This window comes from Eumetopias jubatus, unplaced genomic scaffold (assembly GCF_037043125.1).
Source record: "Eumetopias jubatus isolate StellerSeaLion01/CBP00866 unplaced genomic scaffold, mEumJub1_p1.0 scaffold_4, whole genome shotgun sequence".
NCBI lineage: Eukaryota > Metazoa > Chordata > Mammalia > Carnivora > Otariidae > Eumetopias > Eumetopias jubatus.
The window spans coordinates 32374721-32395402 of record NW_028274810.1 but is presented as its reverse complement, the minus strand read 5'-3'; the positions used below and the strand labels follow the sequence as shown (position 1 = coordinate 32395402).

At 38.4% G+C, this 20682-nt stretch overlaps 1 protein-coding gene and 1 pseudogene across 1 annotated transcript in view; one reads left to right on the top strand and one right to left on the bottom strand.

Annotated features, from left to right (window-relative positions):
- Positions 1-20682, top strand: part of LOC148164506 (uncharacterized) — a 276999-nt gene that overhangs the window by 219734 nt on the left and 36583 nt on the right. The window lies entirely within an intron of this gene.
- On the bottom strand, positions 1667-13184 carry LOC148164507 (guanylate-binding protein 6-like; annotated as a pseudogene).

Here is a 20682-nt window from a genome sequence, read left to right as displayed (position 1 = left end):
GGGTTTTACTGTGCTTTAATGTGATTGTATTGGTTCTTAGGACTCAATAATATTTCCTGAAGAAACAAACAATTATATTTTCAGCCAATATGAATTGAATTGAAGCTAAACTTACAGGCAGAATGTTGGTTTCTACTCTGAATCTTAATCACTATCCAGAAAAAAAACATAAATATGTATATACATTCACAGCCTCTATTACTGCCAAATAACATTGTGTAAGGTCCCTCTAGAGTGTAAGCTGCATGAGGACAAGATCTTTACTTTCCTGTCCTCACAGAATCCAAAACAATGGCCGGGAGAGAATAGGAGTTTAATAAACAGTACAAATTATTAAAACTAAGAGTTCTTTAATGAATATTAGAATACACGTGTGAATAAATTGATAACTACTTTTGAAAATGTTTTTATTTTTAGGTGATCAACACATGGTTAATGTTTATTGAAAAGACATGAAAACAATATTTCAAAGAGACATATGCATCCCCATTATTAATCATAGCCTTATTCACAATAGCCAAGATATGGAAACAACCTAAATGAACTTCAGTGGATGAATAGATTTAAAAAGATGTGGTATATACACACAATGGAATATTATTCAGCCATGATAAAAGAGGATATCCCACCATTTGCTACAACATGGTTGGACCTCGAGCACAAGATGCTAGTAAGATAAGTCAGACAAAGACAGTAGTGTATGATCTCACTTATATGGGGAATCTAAAAAAGCAAGCTTTTTTTTCCTTTTGTTCTTCAGATTAGGGTGTCTCTACACCCAGGTTATCAAACATCTGATTCAACCTCTCAATGAGAACAGATATTTCTGTAGAATAGCTTGCTTTTCCATTAAACCATACCATTTATTGGCCACATATTCATGATTACATGTATCTTTCTTAAGAAGGCAAAGCCATTCTTCCTTCTCAACGTTTGAAGCCACAGCTAGGTGGATCAGTTTAAAATCTTCACTGGAGGTGTGTTAACATCCTCACAGAGACATAGGTATGGTAATACACAAGGTTACAGAGTAGGAGACTCCACCAGAAAAGTTTGTTTTGTTCTGCTAGCCTTTAAATCATCTTGGAGACCATAATCTGGTGTCTAAAATCCAAACTGTCTATTAACTCAGACCTTTGGAGTGTTTGTAGAATTCTGACAATTGAAAACAATCATGGAGGTGTCAACATTTTATTTTTCCAGGAGATGCTTATTTAGTACATTCTGTGCCTAAACATACTTTGAGGAGATGTACAGAAAAATATGTAGTGGTTCTTGTTCTCAGATGAACTTTACTCTTACTTGAAAACCAGTATTAGACCCCATTTAGCTGCTCCTGGTCCAGGACTGCATTTATTACCTGTATCCCATGTGCCCCTATTCTAACATGGAGACTGTGATGTCTTTCTGATATCTGAGTGTCACTACCGACTTGGATCCTGATGGCAAGAGTCCACGAGATGTTTAGGCATTCCCATTTCCCCAGGACACTGGCTACATAGTACTCCAGTGTATGCACATTTCAATTTATATGACCAATTTATATAGAGAGATACTTCAATAATCAAATCAAGCAATCTTTTGCCATTTAAAGTGATGCCTCAGTGGATTTTATATATATTTACAATTTTGTTCGTGTGTATTTCCTAAAAGTTAATATGCTATATCAAAGTGTACATGCATTTATTCTATCTAATGTGGGCCAAGCATTGATATCCTCTTGTAGGCATTTTTTATACTTAAAACTTTGCTGAATAAAAGTGAAAAGCATAAGCACCAAAAATAGGCCAGAGTATATAGCCACATTCTTTAATTTCTTTAAAAGGAGAGCTAATTCTTGTAAAAATAGTGAGCTCACACCACTCACCATGCTATCAAGAAATCTAACAGGGGCAGTAACTATTTTAACAATGTCATTGCCCAGTCCCTCCACAGCTTGTGTGAACCAGTTAGTATTTTTAGTAGCATCAACCTAGATTTCATCTTCTTTATCTCTGCATTTATCTTCTCAGATTTCTTTCTAAATCCTTCATTAAGTAGATCTTGTTGGACCTAACCAAAAAGTAAGAAAGTAAAATTGTTAAAATTATCTTTTTTTTTTAAGAATTACACTACGTATATAAAAACTTGGTCAAACTATCTTTGTTTTACTCCTAAAATTGTTCATTCTTAATCCTGAAAGGAGAATTTAGCAATGAGGAATATCTCCTGGCTTGGACATAAACATTGAGAGGAATCATAATATAAAGCCTTCCTAATATTCACACACCATTAAGGTTTTCCTAGGATGCTAAGCTTGATATGAGGACAAATGTAACATGTTTCAATCAAAAAATGTCAGTAAAAGGTAGCCTTGATCTAATTGCACTACCTCTTAGTTCCATTTAGGTTGGTATGGTCACCCAAATAGTAGAAATGATGGGAACTTATAATCTCTTCTAGAAATGTGTTATAAACATTGTCCTGATGGACAATGAGAGAATTCCTCCCAATGCCATTTGATAACTTGGGTAAACTACCCACACCTGGAGACAATATAACAAGTTTAGAAACTGTCACTTCCCTGTGTTTTTAAGTCTGTACATTTCTGATAGTTTTATGTCAGCATAGATCTATCTCAGGGTCTTTGGGCAGCAGTAGAGTTCAGATAATTGTCAATGATCTTGATAAAGCAAACCAGTTGCTGCTCATATTAAATACATATGGTTGGAATATCTATTTAATCAAGTCTCATGAGATCATTTAAAAATCCCCCAAATAGCAACTCAAATGCTATTTATATTCTCCAAGGGCTTGGAGGGACCATACTCATCTTGAACTCTCCAGAGTCTATGTACAGAGTGGACACCAAAGGCTTCTTTAGAAAAGAAGGAGGAAGAAGAGGGGAAGGGGCAGGAAGAGGAAGAGGAGGAAGAGGAAGAGGAGGGGATGCAGGAAGGGAAAGGAGAAAGGGAAGAAGAGGCAGAGGGAGAGGAGATGAATCAAAGAATTCAGGGTTTTAATAAGTTAGAAGCAGTTAATGGCAATGGTACGTCCTGAGCTCCATCCCTGTAACCTTCACCCATCTTTTCCGGAGGTACCAGAAGAAGGACCACTGAGCATTACCAAGGCCATGGCCAGACTTACCTTCAGCTTATGCTCCAACATCATATTCTGTTCTTTTAGTATGTTTTCTCTCTCCTTCTCCATCTTCTCTTTCAGTTGGACTATGTTTTCCTGGAGAGTCCTTTCTTGAGCCTCCATCTGCTGTTGCTGCTCCAGTAGTTTCTGTCTTAGCAGCTCCTGTTCCCTCTCAGCTGACTCCTTGCTGACTCGCTCCGCTGCCACAGGAAAGTTTGGAGAGGGAAGAAAATTAATCAAAGATTGATCTCTATCTTTCTAAGCTCAGAGACAAAACCAGATTGGAAAGGAAGGTGGAAAATCTCTGAATTCTTCATGTCCACACCACCGGAAGCACATTTCGGAATATTTGGAGAAAGGCCCTGTCTGGCTGACATACAACCACAACTCCCCTTGTTTTTAGATTTAGTAGAGTTGTTCCAAATAGAGGAAGCTCCTTGTTTTGCCCTCACACCTGACAGAGGGAGCTACCCAACCCATTGTGAGCCAAGCCCTGCCCCATACCTGCTATGGCCTTCTCCCTGTCAGTGAGGGCTTTATCTGCCTGCCAGATGGATTTCTCTATTGAAGCCTGAGACTGCAGAAAGCTCTGGAGGACCTCATTTGCCTGAGGAACCAAGAAGGAGCAAAGAACTTAGAGTTCCACTATGGAGATTAGTGCTGCAAAAACAAGTATGTCCATGTAATTTGTGCTTCATGCTTAAAATTCTACAGTGGCTCCCTACAAGGTGTGCAAGCGCCTTAGTGTGGCCACAGACTCCGTATCTCCTGCTTCCTGTGTCCTGCAGGCTCTCCCCCAGTGCTACTTCCTTCTCCCCACTCTGGGTTCCAGCCAGTCAGAACTATGTTCAGTTCTATAAATCCACAATCTCTGGTGTTTTATGTATTTGCTTTCTAATGTTGCCTCTAATTTGTACTGTTGCTCTCCTCTGTTATTTTACTGACTTTAACTTTAGGCAAGCTATTTTAACCTGCCTGTGCCTCTCAGTTCAGATCTGTAGAATGTTGACAATAAATGTAGATGTTTCTTAATGTTGAAAGGATTAAGCTAAAGAATCTAGGGAAACAGCTTTACATTATGCCTATAGGAAATAAGAGTCCAATATATATTAGTTGCATTATTATTATCATTATTGTTAAATTATTATTATATTTGTTACCACAACCTATATAGCCCATTTTCTTTTCTTTCTTTATTTATATATTTTCAAATTGGAGTGTAGTTGACACACAGTGTTACATTAGTTTCAGATGTACCACATAGTGTTTCAACAAGTTTATATATTATGCTATGTTCACCACAAGTGTAGCCAGTATCTGTCTCATTACATCGATATTACAGTATCATTGACTATATTCCTTATGCTGTGCCTTTTATTCTCATGACTTATTCAGCTCCATAACTGGAAGCCTGTATTTCCCACTCCCCTTCACCCATTTTGTCCATTCTCCCAATCCCCTCCCTTCTGGCAACCATCAGTTTGTTCTGTTTATACGTCTGATTCTGCTTTTTGTTTGCTTATTCATTTGTGGGTGTTTTTTTTAAGATTCCACTTATGAGTGAAATCATATCGTATTTGTCTTTCTCAGTCTGACTTATTTCACTTAGTGTAATATCCTTTAGGTCTACTATGTTGTCTCAGATGGCATGACCTCATCTTTTCTATAGCTCCATAATGCATAATATGGAGCCCATTTTCACAGGTTCATATGTGTTATAACTTTGTATGCAATTGTCTGTGTATTTGACTTTCTCTCTTACTTTTGATCATAATTAAGTACAATGACTCTAACTTTAACTTATAAATTGTCTGCACTTGGCATATTCAATGTTGTGTTGTTGGATGAAGAAATGAGCAATTTCTGTTCTATCTTTTGTGGATTTCAGAAATCTGTACTCAATTTTTGGGAATGTATTTATCCAATCTTCTCAGGAATCAGTAACAAATAGTGGTCCTTCAAAGCTAAAGCTGTCACGATATCCCCATGCTGTTTATCACCCACAACTGGCGCTGTGCTCTCAGATTATCTGGAGACCCTTTTGGTTCTATTCTGTAGGCCCCCCATGCTCCCCTATTCCTCACCTTCACTCCTTTCCTGGGCACTTGTGAATAGTTCCACTCAATACTTTCCTTTGCTTCCCTGTAGAGCTCGTGCCCTCCAGGAACGGAGAAAATTTCCTCCTGAAATACTTTCCATTAGGACCTGTGAAAGCTGATCAAGCCTAGACTGGCAGTATTCAATGGATGCCTCTTCATTCTGCTGCAAGAAATGCTCCTTCTTATCCTTTATGAGTTACTACAAGGGAAAAGTAGGGGGATATCACCTGAAGAAAGGAACAGAAAAAAGATACCATTCCAAAGAATCTGGTAAAAGGATTGGTCTAACCGTGGTCCTCATGAGAAAAGCATTCTGTTGGAGAAGGACATGGAATAAAACAGGATTCACAAGACTCAATTTACTCAAAACCTTGAATACTCTCTGCAAGACTATGGGCAAGTTTCTTAACCTCCCTGGTTCTTCTGAAATGTTGGAGTTGTATTACCTAATCTCTATGGCTCCTTGCAACTGGAGCATTCAGTGATTTTATCTTCAGTGATATGGTGATACAACAAGGAGCAATGTAAACTGAAAATGGCCTGGAAAGAGGGTGTGATGAGAGAAAATTTGTTTCCTGACAGTGGGAGTGTGTTGCCAGAAAGCATCCATGCTCAGGAAAGACTTTTAGGTGTTCTGGGCAGGCTTAGAATCCATAGAGATATTCAGGTCAGAAAGATATCTATATTGATTTTACTTCAGAGATAAGAGAGGTTTCTAGACAAAGTGCCTCAGGTTTGGGAGGAAAGATAAAAGAAGAAAATATAGTCCTTTGAAACTCTGTTTCTCATGAGAATCCAGATTTCTTTATCCTTGACTAAGAGATGAGCCATGGGGTCAATAAAGGTACTTCTAGGTTTCATTCTTTAAACGGAAGGGTCCCAAAGAGTAAATACTAAGACACATTACCACCAGCTTTTTCTGAAACTCCTGCTTGTCATCCTTGATGGAGTGCTCCATGAACACTGCAATGGCTTCCCTCTCACAGTCTGCATGCACATCCAGCAGCTCCTGGAGTGTGTCTGTGGGGAGTTTCAGTCGCTGGCCCATCTGCTCGCTGTAGTGGTCAGCTGCCTTCTGCATGGCCACTGAGTTCTCAAGCTGGGCTAGAGTTGTTATTGCATTCTCCAGACAAGGCACTGTTCCAGTATTGATGGCATCCACATAGGTCACCACCGAAGTCCTCAACCCTGAATGAGCCAGGATGTTGAAGGGATAAATGTAGGATACTAGACTCTGAGACTACATTTCTGAAGTCACACTTATGCACACACACCCAAACCCCCCTTACACACACAGCCCTGCCTTCTTCTATCTTCACTTTTGTTTTCCTATTGGCTCTTAATTTTGTGGTTCTCCAGGCCACATGGCTCAAAAAAAATTTTTTTAAACCCCTTCCTCTAACATACTAAATGGTATCTGGAAAACATAATTTCCCATTTAAAAAATTAAAAGCAAAGTAGATTATATAGGTAGACAGATGAGGCAGGGCTAATCAGATTATTTTATTCCTAATTCTGAAGCTTCCAATGGATTTTTACTGATTCATGAGCTAATATTTATTTTTGGACTGCTCTAAACTCCCCAAATATTTTTTTGTATTCTTTTTGCAAATAACACTTATCAGATAGGACTTGCCTTGGGAAAACAAAAACAAAAACTAAAACAGATATTCTGTTCTTATACCCAGTTAGTGATTTATTTTTATCAGTAGAGGATTTTTTTAGATAAGTAGATGCCATAGGTATCAGTGACAAAGCGTGCAGTTTGGGAGAGGGATTTGTAAACCCCTAAAAGTGAGATAATTATAAAATATACACATCTCTTCATGGTGTGTGAATGTGTGTATACCCAAAATTCCATATAGAATCAAACAAAATGCTGAAAAACATATTATATAATATATTTGACATATATTAGGCCCCATAGAAATAGGAAAAGAAGACTCACGATTCCCGGTGACCACAACTCCCTTTCTGAGAGTCTTAGTTCTTGCCTCGGTAAAGATGTAAGAGCAAAAATTGATTGCTTGTGTCTGGAATTTAGGATCCAGTTGATATTCAGGCATATTCTCAATATTGGCTAGGAGTTTGGGGTCATTTATTGGCTGATGAAACACAAAACACTTCCATTTTGGAAAGAAATACCTCATGTACTCTCTGGGTAGATTAGATTCTTTGATTCTGGGGTTGTTGCCTGAGGGATAGGAGCAACAGATTACTGTGGTAACAGTCTTGAGGCAAGGGAGCTAATGGTTTTTATGACAGGGATTTTGATTCCTTGCTGTCTCCTATGCTTGAAACACCTTTAACATAGACATTCAATACTTCCTTGAACATCAAACTCCTACCAGTGTGGAATTCTGGAGAGAAATTAAGGGAGACATCTGATCCAGGTAAAAGAAACCTATGGCTCATAACTCCAGACCTGAAAATGGTGGTACAGTTGTCCATTAGATGTTTACTGAATGAATGGCTAAAAGAATGGAAGGTCAAATGGAACTTTTTGGTCTAATGTAGAAACTGAGCTATGAGATCAAGAAGAGCCACAGTCAAGGGATAATGGAACAGTATTAGGAACAACAGTATTGGGAATATTCAGGCCCTGTGGCTATTTAAGGAAAATTGCTTTGATGCTAGAAATAATTTGCATAATGTCAGCTATTTTACTTCACAAAAACCTCGGAAGAATAAATGTAACTAAAATGTGATTTTAGGATGTCACCACTACTCCACAGACTACTTGAGGTAAAGGACTAGACTTGATTTAACAGCATTGCGATTCTGCCAAGCAAGTTTCTCATTAAATGTTTTGGGAAAGTATAGGTAGAAAACTAAAAGCAAGAATGAATAAATCAAAAATGATCTTTTCTCAAGGTTTAATGAGATATATACCATTATAAATGTAACCCATTAAAATAATTTATTATTTCAAAATTATAACATGGATAAATATATGAGAATTAAGAGAAAACTATGATGTAGACAGTAAAATGAATGTTCTGATAATTTTCAGAAATATTGAAAAGATATAGATTGAAAAGTCATACTTCTTCAGGTTTATTTACAATACACAGTCATTTTTTATGTGATATTTCTATACAGGCATTAGAAAATTATATCCTTCTTTGAGAAGATTAATATCTAATTGTAAAAAATATTTTTATTGAACTATTTTGTATACATAGAAATATATTGATTTTCCTTGTAATTTCATGCCTAATGTGTTTCAGTCAGTTGTTTCCTTCAACACAGAAAAACAGAAGCCAAAGTAAGGCACATGTGTCTGGTCTTTGGAAAGTTTAAGCACCCACTGAAGTCTGGTAGCTAAATTAGCCATTGTTTAAAGAACAAATCAGTTTTGAATAATTTCATACTAGCCTAGGCTCTCCTTTTCTTGGGTGAACTTAAACTCCAGTTCCTAGAGCTTTTCAACTGAACCTCAAGTCACCATTTCTACAGACTTCAATGCAATCCCAAAGATAATGGACTGTGTTTAGGAGCTCCCACGCTCTGTTGGACCATCCACTGTCCAGGCCATGTTCTGATACATTCAGTCAGCTCCAAGGCATTCTCCAGATACTGATCTTCTGTGATAGGATGATCATTTAACTTCAGCTCCAGGGTGAAATCCCTTACAGCCCAGGTAAATTCTGGAAAGAAACTCACAAACTCTATGGAATCTTCTGTTCCATCCTCTTCTGGGGAGGACTTTGCCCTGATTAGTTTTGTGAGATCTGTCACACAACTAGGGCATAGTTAAGGAAAAGGAAGTTCCCGCCCATCATTCCCACTTTTCTCTAACAAAAAATTACTATAAACCCTCTCTTTTGCCTTGGTTCCCCTCTGCTCCACCAAAGGCAGCTAAGTGACAGGGAAGGAAAAACTAACTTGATCTCTATTCCCATCAGCTTAATGAAACATGGTGGCTTGGTCCCTGGAAGGATACTGCAGCTGCTCCAGGGCCTGGTGGTTGATGGTGCCCAAGCTGTTGTAGACAAAGGTGCTGCTCAGAAGCACAGCCAGGGCAAAGATCCATGAGTCATTCTTAGGGTCACCCTAGAAAGCACATTAGAGCAAGAGTTTTGGGAGTTTAGTCTTTAGAAATTCATTCAGACACTTATTCTATCAGTCTTTCATTTATTATTTCAGCTAACATACTTGCCATGCAAAGAAATAAGTTTGAAGACAGACATAGATAAAGATATCAACTTTGACAATTACAAAGACATTTTTCGTGATTGTGAGTCCTTCGTATATAAAAAATTCTAGTCTTCACAGAGCTTTCTCCTCAATTGGATGAAATAAAGTAACATATATAGAAAAACTAGTACAGTACCTGGTGTGCAGTGATGAGTGTTAGCATTTATTCATTCTACATATAGCTATATAAAATATACCATAATTGCCATAACTGGGGATTCAAATTATATTCAATTAAATTCAACAAATGTTTATAGGAAGCTACTGAATGTATCCCACTGCTCTTATATTTAAAAAACGAACTTGAAAATGGCAATTGTTACATTCAAGGCGACTATTTCAAGGTGGTGACAAACATCCATAACAATGAAAGATGACAATATCTATAAAGATATTAGTAATCTTACATCTTAGTAATGTACATAAGCAATGGAACCTATAGCTATAATAGAAATGAAAATTTAGAATATTATCAAGGAAGAGTAGAACTATGAAAGTTGGAGAAATAGTATATTTTATGAAGGCTTACTGGAAGCCTTGAGCTGAGTGTTCAATGGTTGAATACAGCCATCAAGAAACACAGACTTAGTTCTCAGCAGGTCTGATTCTGCTTTTTGTTTGCTAATTCATTTGTGTGTGTGTGTGTGTGTGTGTGTGTGTGTGTGTGTGTGTGTGTGTTTTAGATTCCACATATGAGTGAAATCATGTGGTATTTATCTTTCTCAGTCTGACTTATTTCACTTAGCATAATACTTGCCAGGGCCATCCATGTTGTTGCAAATGGCACAACTCATCCTTTTTGATGTCCTTGTAATATTCCATTGTGTATTTATACCACATCTTCCTTATCCATTTGTTTATTAATGGACTCTTAGGTTGCTTCCATATCTTGGCTATTGTAAATAATGCTGCAGTAAGCATAGGTGTGCGTATACCTTTTTGAATTAGTGTTTTCATCTTCTTTGGGTAAATACCCAGTAGTGGAATTAATGGAACATATGGTATTTCCATTTTTAACTTTTTGAGAAACCTCCATACTGATTTCCACAAATAAAAAATTAATAGAAAAAGTAAATAAACACAGAATTTCTAACTACTCTTTGGGCAGAAATGGAGAGCTACAGAAATTTAGATACCATTTCCAAATAAGTCAAAAAGTAAGGCAGAAAAGGAGAAATCATTCATTTCACCCATTAGTAGAAAATCAAAGTATCAAAAATCCATCTGAAATTGTGTGTTATAGGGCAAACATATGCTTTTATAGAACCAGCACATTCAGAGGTATCTCACAGCCTTCCATAAAGCTCTTTGGGTAGCTGATGAACGTTACCATAGGAAATGTAAACCCGACTCTTAACTCCATACCTCAAACACACACTTCATCTGGAAAATGAATCAGAAATATTTCCTCTCCTGGGACGGAGTTGATGTTTCTCCTCTTTCCCACCAAGGCACCCTTATGCTTCACATATGTGGTGCCACTATGTTGTGCTGCCCAGATCATCTTATAAAATTGAAAGACTGATTCCCCCAGCTAGTGGGAGTGCTGATGGAAGACAGCTCTCAAGTGCCAGTCCCTTTAATTAAAAAGGCTTCCAGAGCAGGCTTTCAGTGATTTATCAGCACCCTTGTCCCAACTCAGGATAACTCAAAAGAGCCATCCCAAGCCACAGAAAACCCATGGAATTGACAGAATTCAGCAATTGCATTGCAGTGCAACTTCTTCCTCTTTCCCAACTTGCTTCTTTCCCAATCAAATTTTATTAAATCTGACTGCATATGTGTGGTCTTCTCAACTGGACTGAAGATGCTTTGAGGACAGGACCTTTACTGTGGTGACTCATATTTACAGTACTAAGCCAGGAGGCTGCAACTCAGCTATTCAATAATTGTTTCTTAAATTTAACCAAATAGTTCAGACAGTGCCAAAAAACAAAAGATTTTATCTAATGTACCATGATATCTTACCTAGAAGTGAGATTCAAAAAACAAGCATGCCTCATTTACTATAGCTGGATTTCTAGATTTTGCAGATAGATCACAGCAGTGAAATTACAAAACATCATGAAGAGGTAAGGATCAAATCCAGAATAAAAAGAATTTATCTGTGACTGCCTGCCTTACCTTTTCCACATCACCCAGACCCTCAGTATCCCAAAGGACCAGGGTGTGGGGGTGTGGGTTGGCTTGGAGTGGTGAGGCACACACCACATCCAGATGCCCTTGGTTTTAGACTGCACTGTAGATCCCAGAGGGAAACCTGGGAGGGGAGGGGAGAAGACAACATATGGTGACAGGAGATTTATCTAAGCAGCCAAAGGCTTACAAAGTCAGACTTTCTGGAACATAAACAAGTACCCCAGCATACAAGATGGTTCTTTCTCGATTTCCTCAAGAATGTCCTACTTTGTGTTTGTCATCTCTCTCAAGGAGGAGGAGGTGTTAACCCTGAGAATGATGCCAGGCCACGGCTCAAGATGGAGAGAATGGCATTCATGACTAACAGAACATAATAATAAAAATTAATAAATATATATATTTGCAAATAGGAAAAAAAAGCATTAGGCATTCATGAATCAGAAAAAATTGGAGATGATTGATAACCACCAATAAGCATTTTGAAAGAATGGTGAGGCAAGAAGCCAGAGAGAGCAGTGGATTAAAGAGAGACATGGGAAAAGGAAAAGTGGAAAAAGGAAATGGAGATCATATGTTTTGCCAATGTGATAAAAAAAAAAAAAGAGGGGAGGAGGGTTGGTAGTTACACTGGGATGTGAAATAAAGGAAAAACTTTTAAGATGATAGTTGTTGTGGGATCATTGAGCGCAAACATCAAGAAAGAATTCTTGAGATGCTTCATGGTGCAACTTAGTAAGTTTATTCAAGTAGCACGGGGACAGGACCCGTGGGCAGAAAGAGCTGTACTTTTGCTGTATGAAGCTGACAGTTAAGTGCTTGCTGCTCAAGAGGGAGGGGATGTGCAGGGAGTATTAGATCATAAATGTTTCCACGAATTTCTATTCCTAAAACTATCCTCACAAGATTTCTCTGGTGCTTCTCATTCAGTTCAATATCAACTATTGGTGAGATGTACAGGCAGCCAGGAGACCCTTTCAGAATGTAGCAGCCAGCACGTGTTTGAACCTTGTAGGAACTATGCAGGCTACAGGTCAGCCTTCTGGGCCAAAGGTGAACATTTTTCTGCTTCTATCCCTCCTCAATAAATATTCAAACATCTTTATATGTTGATGGGACTATCCCATAAAAAAGCAAATGTGTTTCAAGAGAGAGAGGAGATGCAATGATAAGAGCCCAGTACTTGATCAGGTTAAAAAGGTAGGATCCTGAGCATTAGTAGGAGAGATTTTCCTTAGCAGTAGTAAAACGGTGTGATAACCGATTACAATAAGAGTAATTAGTGAGAATTAGAAGTGGAAGGTCGGTTGACTGAGAGGAGTTTGGTTCTCCTTTCACGTGCCCAGGGAAGAAAACTAAAGGTCTAAGAGATATAGCTAGAGATAATCAGTTGGCCCCAGACTGAGTACAACACTCACCTCGGTTCTTTCCTGCGAGACGGTTCATCAAGTAGGATTTGCCTGTACGATACAGTCCTACAATGGCCACCACCACTACTGGTTGAGAAATCCTTTCAAGGATCTGTATAGCTGTGTGGTTCACTGACAGGTGCATATTGTTGTTTTCCACCAGACAAATGGGGGCCGTCATAGTGGGTCCAGATGCCATGGCAACCTGCCAGCTTAGAAAAGCCTCCTAGTAGAAATAAGATTACAAAGTCATTCTCTGACTTAGAGTTATCCAAAACATGCATCAGTTTAGGACTAGGTGAAGCTTCTGTGATTTCTATAGAACAAAATGTAACCTACAATTAGCAGACTGCAGAGGGCTTCCTCTATTTTTGCCCCAAATCTCTGATGATATTAGTGATAAAAGATAGGGTATTATTATTCTCCAAAGTTTTGCTTCAATAGTAATAATAAAATTCAAGCAACTGTTACTATCACTGAGGGCCTACAATATACCAGGCCCTGTGACACATCCCTTACATACCCAGCCTCACTGATACTTAGGAGAACCTACAAGTTAGAAATTATTGTACCCACTTTGCAAATAAGTTAAATGAGTCTCACAAAACCTGAGTAAGTCATAAAGCCAGGATTAAACCTAAACAGTTGAACAAAATGGCAAGCTGGGAATCTCTAAGCTCTTGTTTCCCCAAGGAGATATCAAAAATCAAAATATTGGCTAGAATAATCTTATAGTAGTGCTGTAAAAGCAGTCAAAGGTCTAAAGCAACCAAACAAACACCCAATCAAGAAAAAAAAACACATTAAAATGGTAGGAAATTCTGTGGTGTTTTTGCTTGTCCTTGGCCCACACACTCCCTGGTGTGGTATTAGTCTTGGTCTGGAGTAGGTGGCAACCCAGTTCCCACTTTTCTCCCTTGACCCAGAGGGAACAGAGCAGACCTTGTTCACAGTGTTCTAACCTGTTTGGGGTTTACCTCTTCAGATCTCTGTTTTGTGTCACATGGATCTCAGGCAGGGGTAGGGGCTAGGAATGCAGTGGTATAACTTGGATTTCATATGGAAAGAAGCACTGGCATTGGTCCTGGGTATTGTTCATGAACTAGAGAGAGATGGATCTGCAGATGCCTGGGGCAAGAGATTACCAGTGAAGACATAAAACAGACCATCTTAGGAAGTAGTTCAGTTCCCACTTCCCTCCTTTAGACTAGATGGAGCAGAGCAAACTATGTTTATAATGTTCTAATCTGTTCTGAGCTGCCTGAAGGACTGGTCTTTGTTTCACCTAATTCAGATCTTGGTCAGGGAGAAACAAGCGGCATTACTTGGGAAAGCTGAAGGGAGACAGAGCTGGCAAGATATTATGAGTGTGTGATATTGTGATTTACAATAAGAAGTATGTTTTTGGTCTTTGTCCCTGCTCCTGACACACAGCTTCCAAAACACATTTAATTTCCCAAGTGATGAAAGTAATGGAAGTAACTTTTGTTATAATATTTGGTCTTTTGTCCCTGGTTCCTAAAAAATTACAGAGTGAAAGGTGAAAGAAGTGACTTCTGTTATACATAATAAGCACCTTTCAACTACAACCAAGTTTATGTTAATAAGATGATTTTGGAGAGCCCCTGGATAACCACCAAATGAAGGCTAGTTGCCAGGGGAACCAACCATGTGATTAGAGAGTTGGAACTTTCAGCCTCATCTCCCGACTTCTGAGGAGGAGAGAGGGCTGAAGGTTGAGTTAATCACCAATGGCCAATGATTTACTCAATTATGCCTATTTAATGAAGACTACATTAAAAACCCTAACTGAAGGAGTTTAAAGAGCTTCCGGGTTGGTGAACATGTGTAGGTGTTCAGAGGGTGGTGTGCCCAGAGAGAGCATGGAAGCTCCACACCCTTTTCTTGATACCTTGCCCTATACATCGCTTTTATCTTGCTATTCCGGGGTTGTATTCTCTTTCTTTCTTTCTTTCTTTCTTTCTTTCTTTCTTTCTTTCTTTCTTTCTTTCTTTCTCTCTCTCTCTCTCTCTCTCTCTCTCTCTCTCTCTCCCCCCTCGCTCCCTCCCTCTTTTCCTTCCTTCCTTCCTTCCTTCCTTCCTTCCTTCCTTCCTTCCTTCCTTTCTTCCTTCCTTTCTTCTTTTTTTTAAACCAGTAATCTAGTGAGTAAACTGTTTCTCATGAGTTCTGTAAGCTATTCTAGCAAATTATTGAACCTGGAGTAGAGATGGCAAACATAGCCAGGCAGACGCACAGGTGACACCCTTGACTTATGTTTGGCATCTGAAGTGAGCCCCGTCTTGTGGGACTGAGCCCTTAACCTGTAGGGCACGCACTAACTTCAGACTGTTTGTGTCAGAATTGCTTACTGTGGAAAATTGCCTATACATGTGGTGACCAGAAGTGAAGTACTGAGAATAGCGTTTAGAGGAGAAATAGAATTTTTTCCTTTTCAGAGTGGAGACAAACAATAGACCATCAAAGGCCCCAGGGAGAGATTCTGAGGATAATCAAGACATTTAAAAGCAGCATGTATACAGGGAAATTGAAAAAGCCACACATAAGCTCAGGGAAATGGCATGCTCAGAAAAGGCCTAAAAAGACCTTAAGGTTTCTCCCTAGGTTAATCCTAAGGCTCAAGACCAAGACCCAGCTAATTAGCAAAGACTTCCTTAGCACAAAACCGGTATGCAAAGAATGGAAAAGGTGGCTGTTTCCATAAATGACCAATTTTCAACAGAAACAACAACAATCACAAGGCATACTGAAAAACAGGAAAATATGGCCCATTCAAAGGAATTAAACAAATGTGGCAGAAAGCATCCCTGAAGAAACACAAGCATTGCACATTCTAGGCAAACACTAAAGTAATTTTCTTAAATATGCTCAAAAAGCTAACAGAAAACACAAAGAACTAAAGTAAATCAGGAAAACGATACGTAAACAAAATTAGTCCACTCACAGTGTGGTACTGGCATAAAGATAGACATATAGACCAACGGAATAGAACAGAGAGACCAGAAATATACTCTCCCACATATGGTCAAATGATTTTTGACAAGCCTGCCAAGATCATTCAATGGGGAAAGCACAGTGTTTTCAACAAGTGGTGCTGGGGAAATTTGACATTCACATGCAACAGAATGAAGTTGGACCATTACTTTAACACCATGTATAAAATTTAACTCAAAACATATGAAAGACTTAAACATAAGAGCTAAAACTACAAAAATTCATAGAAGAAAACACTGGAGAAAACCTTCATGATACTGAATTTGACAATGATTTTTTTGGATATGACACCAAAGGCATGATCAAAATATGGAAAAATGGTAAATAAGATTTCATCAAAATTAATAATTTCTTTGCATCAAAGAACACCGTCAACAGAATAAGAAGGAAACCCAAAGAATAAGAGAAGAAAACTGCATATCACACATTTGATAAGGGATTAATATCCAGAATCTATAAGAACTCTTACAACTCAGTAATAACAACAAAAACAATGCAGTTCAAAAATGGACAAAGGACTCAAACAGACACTTCTCCCAAGAAGATATACATATAGGCAATAGATACATGAAAAGATGCTCAACATCACTAATCATTATGAGAATGCAAATCAAAACCACAGTGAGGTACAATTTCACTCCCATTAAAGTGGCTATTATTAAAAAAAGAAAGAAAGAAAAAGAAAACAACAAACAACAAAAAACCCCAGCAAATAACAAGTGCTGGCCACGACGTAGAGAAATTGGAACCCTTGTGCATTGCTGGTAGGCATGTAAAATGTTACAACCACTGTGGGAAACACTGCTGGTTCCCCCAAAAGTTGATCATAAAATGACCATTTGATCCAGCAACTCCACATCAGGGTATATGTACAAAAACATTAAAAGCAGGGACTCAAACAGATACTTGTACACCAGTGTTCATAGCAGCAGTATTCACGTAGACAGGAGGTGAAAATGTCCATCAAGGGATGGATGGATCAACAAAATGTGTCATATTCATAGAATGCAGTAGTTTTCAGCTGTAAGAAGAATGAAATTGTGATACATGTTACAACATTGATGAACCTTGAAAACATTATTCTAAAGTGAAATAAGCCAGACACAGAGGACAAATATTATATGATTCCAGTTATAAGAGGTACCTAAAATAGTCAAATGCATAGAGACAGAAAGTAGAATAGTGTTTACCATGGACTGAAGGTGGGGGAATGGGCAGTTATTGTTTAAAAAGTAGAGTTTCCATTTGGGATGATAAAAATCTCTGGAGATGGATAGTGGTAATAGTTGCATGACAATGAGAATGTACTTAGTGTCACTGCACTGTACTCTTAAAAATGGTTAAAATGGTAAATTTTATGTTATATAAATTTTTTATCACAATTTTAAAAGTCTTTCAAAAACAACAACTGGACAATCTATTTCTCTGTGTCATGCTACTGCAGCCACTTACTGGACAGAATATTCTTCCTCAATGACATTGATTATCCTGTCAGTTCCTTTATCAGTAGGTTAACCTATGGGAGTTTTCTGGTCATGATCACATATCAGAATGTGCTCTCTAGTGCTTTCGTGTGACCCATGTGCTCATCTTTGGTTTGCAGGTTGACAAGCGCTGGGAATGGGAGAGGTAAGTGCAATGAGGTCAATCTAAAGAATGTAACCTCCCTTTCAACCAGGGAAGGCAGGAGAATGTTCCTGAATCTTAAGAGATACAGGCTGATATACTTAGCTGAGAGGGTCAGGTTTTCTGCAAATTACCCCATGAATGAGAACAAAAATAAAAATGCAAATACCATTTTACATTCTATAGGGAGATATATACATATATGTGTTTGAGAGATAAAGCAAATCGAGCAAAATGTCACCAGAGGATAAATCTAGGTGAAAGGTATATGGGATTGTCTTGTAATTGCTTTTCAAGGTAAGGTTTATTATAAAAATTAAATATTAAAAGTACAATTTTGCGGGGTATGAGTTAAGATGGTGGAGGAGTAGGAGACTCTAAGTTTCTCTGGTCCCTCGAATATAGCTAGATAGTTATTGAAGTATACTGAACACCTGTGAAATCAATCAGAGGTATGAGAAAAAAAATGCTGCAATTCTACAAATAGAAAAGGGATCACTTTTTGGAAGGTAGGAGGTGCGGAGACTTGAATACGGGGTGATATGTGGGAGGATGTGGCAGAAGGGAGGGGACCTGCTTAAGGAGGCTGGCAAGGTATTATAAGCAGTGGAGTGCAAAATCGGAACTTTTAAGAATTCTGCTGTAGTGGGGTACGTCCCTGGCTTAAAGGTGCTCAGGTGGTGAAGCAGGGCTGAATCCCAGGTAGGACAGTGTGGTCTCAGGATCCCCAGGGTCACAAGAAGAACAAGAGTGCCTGAGTGCAGCAGACTTTCCAGGCATAGGAGCGGGCAAAGCAAGCTGAGAACAGCAAGTCTAGGTGCCAGCTTTCAGCTTGGTATTGCCATAAACTGTGAACCGCTGCAGGGTTGTGCGACTGCTTTCCTGGCAGGGACCCAGCAAAAGGCAGAAGCCCAGGGGGACTCCCCTCCCTTCCTGGGGAGGAACAGTGCAGGTCCGCGCCTTAGGAGTCCATAAAATTTGGAGTTTTGAAACTCAGTAGTGCTGAGATGAAAACACTCAGTCACAGCCTGGGTGAACAGAGAGTTTGGACAGAAACTGGTGAGATAAGAGTGATCGGCTGCTTTTCTGTGAAGGTACACTGAAGAGTGGGGGGTGCAAACTTTCAGCTCAAGGGCTAGAGATCTGATACCACCATTTTTATCCCACACGTCAGTGCTGAAAGCCTTCAGGGAGCAAAACAGCACCACCCAGTGGAAGCCAGAGCCATTTACACTGAGCCCAGCCCCCTGGCAAGGGAGGTAAGTGCATTTACAAGAGGGCGAGGGCAGCTGAGAATTAGGGCAACAGGCCCCTCCCTCAGAAGAGCAGCAGGAACAACTGGCCCACACCAGGTATACAGATCATAGATTGCTGCAAAGCTTCAGCCCTTGAGGAAAACAGTGTGTCGCATCCTTGTTTTTTTTTATTCTTAAGCCTTTATTATTTTTTCAGTTATTTTCTTCTTTTTTCAATTCTTTTTTATTTTTTAAATTTTTATTCTTATATAAACATTATATATTTCTTTATTTTTTGTATCCTTTCATTGTATTTTTTAATTTTTGTATATATATAATCTTTTTTTCTTATTTTGGGATCTAGTTTCTTTTAACAAGCAGACCAAAACACACCCAGGACCTAGTTTTTTGTTTTGTTCTGCTTTGCTTCCTTTTTGTTTCTTCTTGTTTTGTTTTGTTTTTGTTTGTTTCTGGTTTCTTTTGATTTTTCTTTGTTGTCATTTTGGTTATTGTCATATTTTCTCTTTCTCTCTTCTATTATTTTCTGGACAAAGTGATGAGATGGAGAAATTCACCCCAAAAGAAAGAACAGGAGGTAGTATTCACTGTCAGGGATTTAATCAATACGGATATAAGTAAGATGTCTGAACTAGAATTTAAAAAAATGATTATAAAAATACTAGCTGGGCTTGAAAAAAAAACAAGAAATAATAGAACTTACTGTAGAAATAGAAGAACTAAAAATCTAGTTAGGCCGAGATTTACAATGCTATTACCAAGATGCTGTCCCAAATGGAGGCTCTAATAGCAAGCATAAATGAGGCAGAAGAGCAAATCAGTGATATAGAAGATAAAAGGATGGAAAATAAGGAAGGTGAAAAGAGGAGAGAAAGGTTAAAGTAAAACTATTAGATCACAAAGGGAGACTTAGAGAACTCAGGGACTCCATAAAGCAAAATAATATCCAGATAATAGGGGTTTCAGAAGATGAAGACAGGAAGAGAGGGAGAGAAGGTTTATTTGAATAAATTATAACTGAGAACTTCTCTCATCTGGGCATTTGAGTCCAGGAGGCACAGAGAAAACCCTACACACACTCAAAATCAATAAAAATAGGTCAACACCTCAACATATAGGAGTGAAGCTTGAAAATTTCAAAGATAAAGAAAATCCTGAAAGCAGCTCAGGACAAGAGGTCCATAACCTACAAGGGTAGAAACATAAGGCTGGTAGCAGAACCGTCCACAGAGACCCACCAGGCCAGAAAGGACTGGCGTGATATAACTCAGCATGCTAAATTGGAAAAATATGCAACCAAAAATATTTTATCCAGCAAGGGGCTGCATTCAGAATAGAAACAAAGATAAAGAGTTTCCAGGACAAACAAAAACTAAAGGAATTTGTGAATGTTAAACCAGCTCTGCAAGAAATATTAAAGGGGATCCTTGGGGCAGAGAGAGAACCCAAAAGAAACAAAGACCATAAAGGAACACAGATAATCTACAGGAACAGCAACTTAGAGGTAATACAACAGCACCAAATTCATCTTTCAATAATCACTCTGAAGTAAATGGACTAAATGCTCCAACCAAAACACAAAGGGTATCAGAATGGATTAAAAAAAAACAACAAAAAACAAAACAAGACCCATTGATATGCTGTTTACAAGAGACCATTTTAGACCCAAAGACACCTCCAGATTGAAAGTGAGAGTGTGCAGAACCATTTATCATGCCCATGGACATCAAAAGAAAGCTGGAGTAGCAAACCATATATCAGATCAACTAAATTTTAAACCAAAGACTGTAATAAGAGATGAAGAAGGACACTGTATCATAATAAAAT